Source organism: Fukomys damarensis, unplaced genomic scaffold (genome assembly GCF_012274545.1).
Source record: "Fukomys damarensis isolate Sample0158 unplaced genomic scaffold, DMR_v1.0_HiC HiC_scaffold_19, whole genome shotgun sequence".
Classification (NCBI taxonomy): Eukaryota; Metazoa; Chordata; class Mammalia; order Rodentia; family Bathyergidae; genus Fukomys; species Fukomys damarensis.
Window position 1 is genome coordinate 12,057,051 of NW_022900931.1, and position 9,785 is coordinate 12,066,835.

Consider the following 9,785-nt stretch of genomic DNA (forward strand, 5'->3'; position numbering starts at 1 on the left):
TATATATTTACAAATACTTATACACAAAGAGATTTATTTTCAAGGAATTGACTGATGTGACTATGGAGCAATCAAGTCTAAAACTCATACAGTAGTTAAAAGCTATCACTGACATCTTGAGGCAGAAGTTCTTCCTTGAGGTAACTGCAGTTTTGCTCTTAAAGCTTTTCAAAATGTTCTGAAAGTCTTTGGTTTGATGAGGTCCTCTCACATTATGGGGGGAATGTCAAATGTTGTAAATGTTTAATTAAAGTCAAATGTTGTAATCATTAATTACATCTACAAAATACCTTTACAACCGTAACGACCCATATGCATGTTTAACTGAATAACTAAGCATTATATCCTGGCTAAGTAGCCACATAAACTAGCCATCAGCTGAGGAACTGCAAATTAATCTGAGATCTCAATGAACAAGACAGAGCCAGGACGTGGGGTTGGACCCTGTCGGGCAGAAGGAAGAAGCAATGCAAAGACTCCAAGGCTAACATGATCTTAGCTCATCAAGGAGCAAACGCAAGGTCCACACTACCAAGTGGTACTGGCCCAGGCGGCAGAGATGAATAAGAGAAGAAAGCAGAGGCTATTTCATGGAGGGCCTTATGGTACCTTATTTTTAAATTTCATTGTATTCTAAATACAACAGAAAGAGAAGTGACCTCTAGCTTTTATTTTCAAGGCCACTCTGATTGCCAGTACAAAATTGATTATAGGCACACAAGAACAGAGCATCCAGAAGATGACTTAGGAAGCCATTGTAATTGTTGATGCCAAAGAAAATGTTGGATTTGACTGTAGTCATAGTGGCCAACTTGGGTATGAAGATGAACTCAGATATTCCTTGTAGTAGAGCCAAAGGACTTGCTAACGGTTAGGCTATGGAGAGTGGGAATAGGAATTTGTATATATGAGAACGGAGCTCAAGAAAGACATCAGGGCTAAAGATATAAATGTACACATCATCAGCATGTAGATTTAACACTAATGAATATAAACCAACTAAATTAGATTTGATCACACAAGAATGTATAAATAGAGAACGGTCAAGAGTTTAGAAGGGCCAAGATGCAGCTCAGTGGTGCTGCGCCTGCCTGGCAAGTGCAAGGTCCTGAGTTCGATCCCCAGTACTAGGGGAAAAAAAATTCTAGAACCAAACTCATGGTGTCTCCAGGTTTTATAGCTAAATTTGAGGAACAGTGGATTGCCATACCAAAGGAAAGATACAGAAATTCTAAATGAAGAAGAAAAGCAAGAATACTAGTTCAGACCATCTTTCCTGGATAAATACTACTGTATTTGTTCATACAGGTTACTCATAAACCAAGTTTGGAATGACTACAATTACATGCTCTTCTCCAAAAAAAATTTTTTAAATCACTCTTAAGGGACAAATTTTCATCTAAATACAAAAGCAAGAAACATTTTCACCAGTTACAGTTACACGGACCAACAATCCTATGGATGAAGGAGTCCTCCCTGTCTAGGAAACAAGGAAAACACTGTTGCCTTCTTGAATTCACTGGCTCCAACAGTGCTCAAATATCAAAGGACCTTATAATGTCCCATCTAGGAAAGGGGGCAGGGGAAATAGGTACTGGGGAAGGAAGGGTAGAGAACAAACGATGTTTCATAAAAGTTTAGTGAGATCAGAAGTACAAGAAAGGTGAAAGGAATTAGTGGATGGGTTAAAGAAAAGGACAGTCTGAAAAGATTCCTCTAAGTGGGTGCGTCTGAAACCAAGTTTGATAGTAAAAAAGTGTACTTTTTGGTCACAGTACTGTGACTTTATTCTCAACCGTTCCTTCTGTTTAAATGAATAGTAAACTTATTGACCATCATTGCAATTATCTAAGTGGAGATTAGTTGGTGTGTTAAAATACAAGTTACATATCATTTATTAAGAAGTTGAGTTTGGTGAACAGCATTAGAATTAGGGAAGTAAAGTATATCTGTGCTTGTTGAGGGGGAAATTGAAGTGATCAGAAAATAAAAACAAAGAAAGAAATAGGAGGTCACGTATTTAATCTATGATGGGTGTGAACATAGCTCAGGTTAGATCAGTCACTTAACCTCTCTTAACCCTAATTTCTTTTTTATCTATAAGGCGTTGAGAACTTCTGCTTCCGAGAAGATGAAGAATGCATACTTTTCCCTGTCCCGTCAGCAAAGTATAACTAAAAACCCTACACGATATGTAAAACCTACCTAAGAAGACATTGGAAAAGTAGACAGAGGAAAGATCACTGAGGAACTTCAGGATGTGAAGCTGAAAAGGCTGGGATCCTTGAAACATCGGTGAATGCTGATAAAATGAGCTCCAATAAAAGCCTGCTTTCTCTAGGCAAAGGGCCAGGAAGGGGCAGCCAAGCAATACCTGAGACTTTAAAACAGTACTGTTCAACAATAGCAGGCAGCACAGAAGAAGCTGCAGCCACCTCTCAGCCATCCATACCAGGTAAGACTAAGAAACCTACAGTTCTACCATCTCCAGGCTGGAACGATGCATTCTAACATCCCTAGTAGGCTGTATGCCAGAGAAGACAAAATAGAGACCTGGCCCTTTCATCTCTGCTAGGAGATAGAAAATCACTCTTTCTGGTGTCAGCAGAAATTACAAGAGCCTGGAAAACTTTTCTACTTGGTGGTGGAAGATAGGATCACTAAAATTCTTCAAGATATATATGTAAGCAAGGGCTTTCTGTGCCTCAGTTGCACAAGAAACAACACTAAGAAACAACAAATGGGCTCACATCAGATTAAAAAGCTGCACAGCAAAGGAGACAACAGAGCAAAGAGACAACCCACAAAATGGGAAAAATATTTTGCCACATACTCCTCAGACAGAGGACTCATATATAGAATATGTAAGACCATAAAAGGATTAGAACTCCCAAAATTAAAGCCCCAGTCACAAAATGTGCAACTGAAACAAGCAGACACTTCTGAGAAGAAGTTTAAATGGCCAATAGATAGATGGAAAATGCTTAACATACCTGGCCACTAGAGAAACATAAACTAAAACAACACTGAGATTTCTTCTAATTCCTGAAAGAATGGTTGTCATCAAGCTACCAAATAATAACAAATGGAGAGGCTACAGGGGAAAGGGAACCCTTCCAAGATGTTGGTGGGAATGCAAACTTCTATAACCATTATGGAAATCAGCACAGAGATTCCTCAAAACAATGAAAACCAGAAGTTCCATTCAACCCAGCTATTCCTGAGTTAAAGACATTACAATGACACATTCATACCTAGGTTTATTGCAGCACAACTCATAATAGCTAAATCTTGGAAATACGTCCACCAACAGATGAATGGATAAAGAATGTGTAGTACTTATACACAGTGGACAGTGCCATAAGGAAGGATAAACAAGTCATTTGTAGGAAAATGGATGTGCCTTGAGACAATAATGTTAAATGAAATACATCTGGCACACACGCTTACATATTGTATTCTATGAGAAACCCAAAATATAAATAAAACACAGGTGATAGGAAATAGGGAGACAGATCTTTTGCAAATGGGAAGGGGACCAAGAGATGAAAGGAGAGGGGATGGAGAGGAAAGGAAGAGAATAAAAACATAAGATGTGTTACATGCATGTGCCAACTCCCCATCTCTCCACATGGAATATGATCATTGGGTACTATACGTATACACTAATAAAAAAGCAAACATTAAAAAGAAGTAAGAAATTTTGTGCTGGGATGTAGCTGAGTGGTAAAGCACTTGCTTGGCATACACAAGGACCTGGGTTCAATCCCCCATATGCAAAGCAAACAAACAACAGAAATCACTGAATTTGAAGACAGAAAAACAATAAAGGAAATCAATTAAAAAACATGATTTTTTTGAAGTGGCAATAAAATAAAATTAACAAATATCTAACCAGCCTGATGAAGAAGAAAAGGAAGAAGACATAACCTAGAAATATCAGGAATAAAAAAATGTGCTATTACAGTAGACTCCATAGACATTGAAAGGATAATAAGGGGATACTACAAACACTTTTAAACACAAATTTGACAACTTAGAGGGAATGGACCAATTCCCGACCTTCCAAAAAACCCCACAAACTACCAAAACTCACTCAAAGCAAATATTAAAATAATGTGATTTAAAAATTAATTAATTAAATAATGTGATCAGACCTATAACTATTAAGAAAAATGAATGCATAATTTAAAAAACTCCAGCCCCCAAAAATCTCCCTGCTCACATGGTTTCATTCAAGAATAACACTGATTCTATACCATCTTTTCCATAAAGTACAAAAGGATGAAACTTTTTCCAACTGATCTTGAAACTCATTTTGTAAAGCTATCATTAGTCTAATAACAAAACCAGAAAACACAGTTGTTTTTTTTGTTTTGTTGTGTTTTTCAGGACCAGGAATCAAACTTAGGACCTTGAACTTGCCAAGCAGGCACAGCACCACTGAGCTAAATCCATGTCCCAGAAAACAGTTTTAAAAAGCAAATTAAAGACCAATGTCCCTCATAAATATAGACACAAAAAGCCTTGACAAAACGTTACCAAGCAGCATATAAAATAAATACATTATTACCGAGTGGGAAAGAATTATGCATCTCTACCAAGTGGAGTTTATTCTAGGGTTGCAAAATGAATTTAACATTTGAAAGTCAAGAAATATAATTCATTAATTAGGGTACAGAAGAAAATTTATGTAATAAATCACTCAATGCAGAAACATTTCACAAATTCAACATCCATTCATGATTTTTAAAAACTCACAGAAATAGGGATGAGTAGAAATCTTATTCAACTTGAGAATGTTTACCAAAAAAAAAAACTTCAGCTAACATTACATTTAATAGTGAAGCTAAATGCCTTAAGCTTAAGATCAAGAACAAAGTAATGATACCTAGTTTTACTGCTCTTATTCAACATAATGCTTCAATTTCTAACAAAACAAATATATAAAATTAAATTATATTTATATACTAACAGGGAATACATGGACACCAAAATTAAAAATAAAATGCCATTTATAATTGCTTTAAAAAGAAAAGAAATACTTAAGTGTAGCTCTAATAAAACATATTCAGGGTTTATGTGTTGAAGCCTAAAAGATACCAATAAAATAAATCAGACCTAAATAGAGAGACATACTTTGTTCCCAATTTGAAAATCTGAACATAGCAAACATGTTAACTTATTTCCAAATTAATATTCAAGATTAGTAGCATTTCTATCAAATGTTACCAAGTTTTTTGTAGGTGCAAATAAGATTATTCCAAATGTATCTGGAAATACAAAGAATCTAGAGTAGTTAAAGTAGTTTTGGAAAGGAAGAAAAAAGTGGGCGAAGTCAACTAATCTGATTTCATATTTGTTGTATAGATATAGTCGTCAAAAATGAGGTGCTATTGGCAGAGAGATAGACACATAAATCAGAGGAGCAAAATAGACCCAAACCAACATGCCCAGCAGCTTTTCAACAAAGGTGAAATGCAATATTGATGGAGGAAAGATGGCTTTTCCAACAGTGGTCCTGGAGCAACCTGCCACTTAAACGTGGGCAGACCAGAAAATAATTATTATAAACTTTGACCCAAACCTTATTCCTTAAATAAGAAATCCAAGCAGATAATAGAATTAAGTATAAAACATAGAACTATAAAAGAGTTTAGGTAAAATCATATAAGAATCTTCAGGATCTATGGTTAGGCAAAGCGTTCTTAAGCTTGATGCCAGAAGTACAATACATAAGAGGAAAAATTGATAAATTTCACTTCTTTACAATTAAAAATAGTTGCTCCTGTCAAAGACCTTATTAAGAGGATGAAATAAAATCTATACAGACTGGATAAAAATATTTGCAAACTGCACATCCAACATGAGACAAGTATCTAAAATAACATAAAGAACTCCCAAAACATAAATATGCAAGTATCATATGACCCATAAAGCACCTTCTGGATATTTATACCAGAGAATTAAGCTATGTTCACACAAAAACTTGAATATGAACATTTATTACAGCTTTATTTATATGAGCCCCAAACTAGTCCTCAATAGTCTTCGGTATAAAAGTGTCTTCTAAAACCGTGTTCCATCGCTTCTCTGCCTTTTGGCTAAGATCAAGTGTAAAACCGTGTTCCATCCATACCATGGAACACAAAGGAATGAACTTTCAATTCACATAATTCTAGACAATCATGCTGAGAGAAGAAGGCCAATCTCAAAAGGTCACATACTATATGATTCCATGTATACAACATCCTTGAAATAACAAGATTACAGAAATGGAGACTAGATTGGTGGCTTTCAGGAATCAAGGAGGTAATGGAGAGAGAGGGAAGTGAAGGGCAGAATGAAGACCTTGTGAAAATGAAGATGTTCTGCATCTTGACTATGCCTATATCAGTACCCTGATAGTCATGCTGTACCATTGCTTTACAAGATGCTACCACTAGGGGAAACTCAGGAAAGATTACACAGAATTTCTCTGTATTATTTCTTGCAATTTTTTATACACTGCCTGTGAATCTATAATAATCTTTAAAATAAAAGGTTTAATTTTTTTAAAAAGCATTCATGATATATGAGGTGGCACATGCCTGTAATCCCAGCTACTAAGGAGGCTGAGGCAAGAGAATTGCATGTTTAAGGGCAGCTTGAGAAATTTAGTGAGACCCTGTCTCAAAATAAAAAAGTAAGAAGAGCTGGGAATATAGCACAGCACTAAAAACAAATAAATAATATCAGATGTTCAATCTCTACAGGTCTTTCTGAATCTGACATTCTAGTTGTCACTGTGATTGATGCAGATTCCTGTATGGCAATATTTACCAGAATGTCATCTGGGGACAGCAGGCCATCTTGGATGTTAGTAAAGGGTCTATGGGTAAGATGGTTGGTTCTGTGGTCAAATATGTGTGAAATAAGCACTATAATAACAAGGGAAACAAAAATGCTAAAATTTAATTAACTTTGACCCATCATTTCTTTTTTTCTTTGTGACCCATCATTTCTAAAACATGGCACAGAGTCCTTTTCTACTTTTTTTTTCCTTTTCCTTTCCTTTTATTTCTTAGCTTTTCTTTTCTTTTTCTTAGCTTTTCTTAGGAACACCTGTTAACACCTCTCTTCATTCTTTCAGGGCTACTCTAATAAGATACCATAAATCGAGTAACATAAAAAAACAGAATTTATTCTTTAAACTACTGGAGGATGGGAAACCCAAGAACAAGGCACTGGCAGGTTTGGTGTATGGTCAGTGCCTTTTTTTTCTATGTCTTCAATGTGGCAGAAAGTGTAGGGGATCTGTATTTTTTATAAGGGTACTAATCCCCTCATGAAGGTTCTACCCCCATGTCCTAGGCACCTTCCAAAGACCTCACCTAAAACCCTCACCTTGAGGAGTAAGATTTCAATGTATAAATCTGGGAGAATATAAACAGTCAGCTCATAGGAGGATCGAATGCAACGCTAGGTTTCTACCAAATGCAGCCTGAGATGTGTTTTGTATGTGTGGTTTTTTTGTTTTGTTTTGTTTTGTTTTTGTACTGGGGTTCGAACTCACTTGCAAGACAGGTGGTGGAACCACTGAGTTAAATCCCTGTCCCCTGAGACATGTTTTAAAGGAAGTTAGCCCATGGTATATGTTGAAATTCCAGCACTCTATGGGGCTAAGGAAGGAGAATTGAAAGTTGCAGCCCAACTTAAGCAATTTAGCAAGATCCTGTCTCAAAAAACAGAGAAAGAGGGCTGGGGATTTAGCTCAGTGCTGTCGCTGCCTGCCTTGCAAGCAGAAAGTCCCAAGTTCAACCCCCAGTATGGGAAAAAAAACAAAAACAAAAAAACAAAAAAAAGAAAAAACAAAAAATAAAGCAAAAGAAATCCAGACAACTCTTTTGATGTGGTAGAGTTTTATGTTTTCATTTTCAGTCCTCTCTTAATTCCCCTCTATGTCTCTGTATCCTTGAGATTTCTCCTGTCTCCCCACTTTGAATTCAGGAACTCCTCAAGGGAAAAATCTTGTCCTCTTCCTCAGTTGATCAAGCCTTGCTTTGTACTGACCTCTGTGACTCCCCAGGTGCTTGTCTAAATGACCAGGCAGAACTGCTCTCCACGAGTCCTCTCCCTAACTGAACCTGATATTTCTCCCTCCAGCAGCATTCTAACTTCCCTTGGGGAACTGACTTTCCTAGCTTCAAGTATGTCATTCTCATGACGGCCCATCACGGACTGTCACAGACTGTGATCTGAGACACAACCCATTCCCTTGGCCAAAGTGATTGGTCCAAGGTCAGTATAAGATTTAAACCAGGCCAACAAGGCCCTTCTCTGGAGTTTTCCAGTTTAGTATTGGGAGACAGGAGACTTGTCTCGGGTCATGGAAGCTGGAAAGATGTAACTCTGAGAACCCCTATTACCCATCTGAGAAAGCCACTTAGAGAAAAGTTTAGAAGCAGAAAGAGTTGTGGGAAGAAAGGAGCCAAAGGTGTAGGGAAGGTGGGACAGGTAGGGGAAGGGTAAAAAGGGAAAAGAAAACAATGTGACATAATGAAAAGATAGAAATAAAGTGGCTGTAGATGGGGAGGGGAGGAGGGGGTGAAGGGAGGGCAGGGACAAGGGGAAAAAATGAGAACCAAGACTTGTCATGTAGAGGTACAAGATCCCAACAATGAATGTAACTGTACTGTATCCCTAAAATGTACCAATAAACTCAATTAAAGCTGAGAAGAAAAGAAAGAGCTGTGAAGCTAGTAGCTGAATGTCTGGGATCCCTGTGATTGGTTCCAATCCTGGACTTCCTGTTTACTTTTTTGCTTAGGAGAGTTCAGGGTGGATTTCTGTCACTGTATCTAAAAACTTAATTGTCACTGAAGCACTCCCATTGAGCTTTTCATTCATATGTCTTCACCCTGATGAGCAGTAAAGCTGAAGCTTGCCATGCATCATTTTATCCATTTGGATCCACTGGGCACATTTTTACATTTCAATTTTAACCTGATTAGATATCCAGAAACCCACTGAGCTCTTCATGAATGGGTTGAATGAGAAGGAGTCAGGGGAGGTGAGAAGTGTGGAGAGTTGCTGTGTGAAGATGTAAAGAGACAGGAGGAGGAGGCCTGTGGCGAGAAAAAGAGATCGAAAGACAGGAGAGGGTAGCCCCTAAAATATAGGTGGCCCTTTCAAAATGTTGCCTAGGAGTGATTCTTCAGTAGCCCACCAAAGACCTGTGGTAGGAATCAGGTGACAAACAGGGAAATTGGTGGCTAGGTTAACATTTATTCAGTGCCTAATACATGTCAGAAACTGTACTGGCTGTTTTTTGTATGTTATCTCTTAAAACCACACAGCAAACTCAAAAGTATTAAGTAATTATTAGCCCAAGGTGACAATGGGTTCAGAATTCAAATACAAGTCTATTTGCCTCCAAAAGGAGCTCTCTTTACACAATCACGCTGGCCTGCATCAGATCCGGGGTCTGCAGGAAAGGAGAGAGTGCAGCTAGAGGTGACAGGCCTCAGAACCAGGCAGCGCCAGAGTGACTTCGCTGGCTCTGCCCATGCATGCTCTGCCTCTTTTCTCTGGAGGAGGACATAGGTTCCTGGGGCCTGCGGCCTTACAGCACTTGATCAGAGAGAAAGGAAATATCCCTTTAAAGCTACATGTCAAAACTGAGAAAGTGTTCCCCAAAAGTACTTATGTAAGTAGACATGGACGTGGTCATAGTCTTTTCTCTTGGTCCCCAGAAGTCAACAGGCCCCAGGCTGTTTGCAGTGGAGGGAAAAGTAGAGAACAGT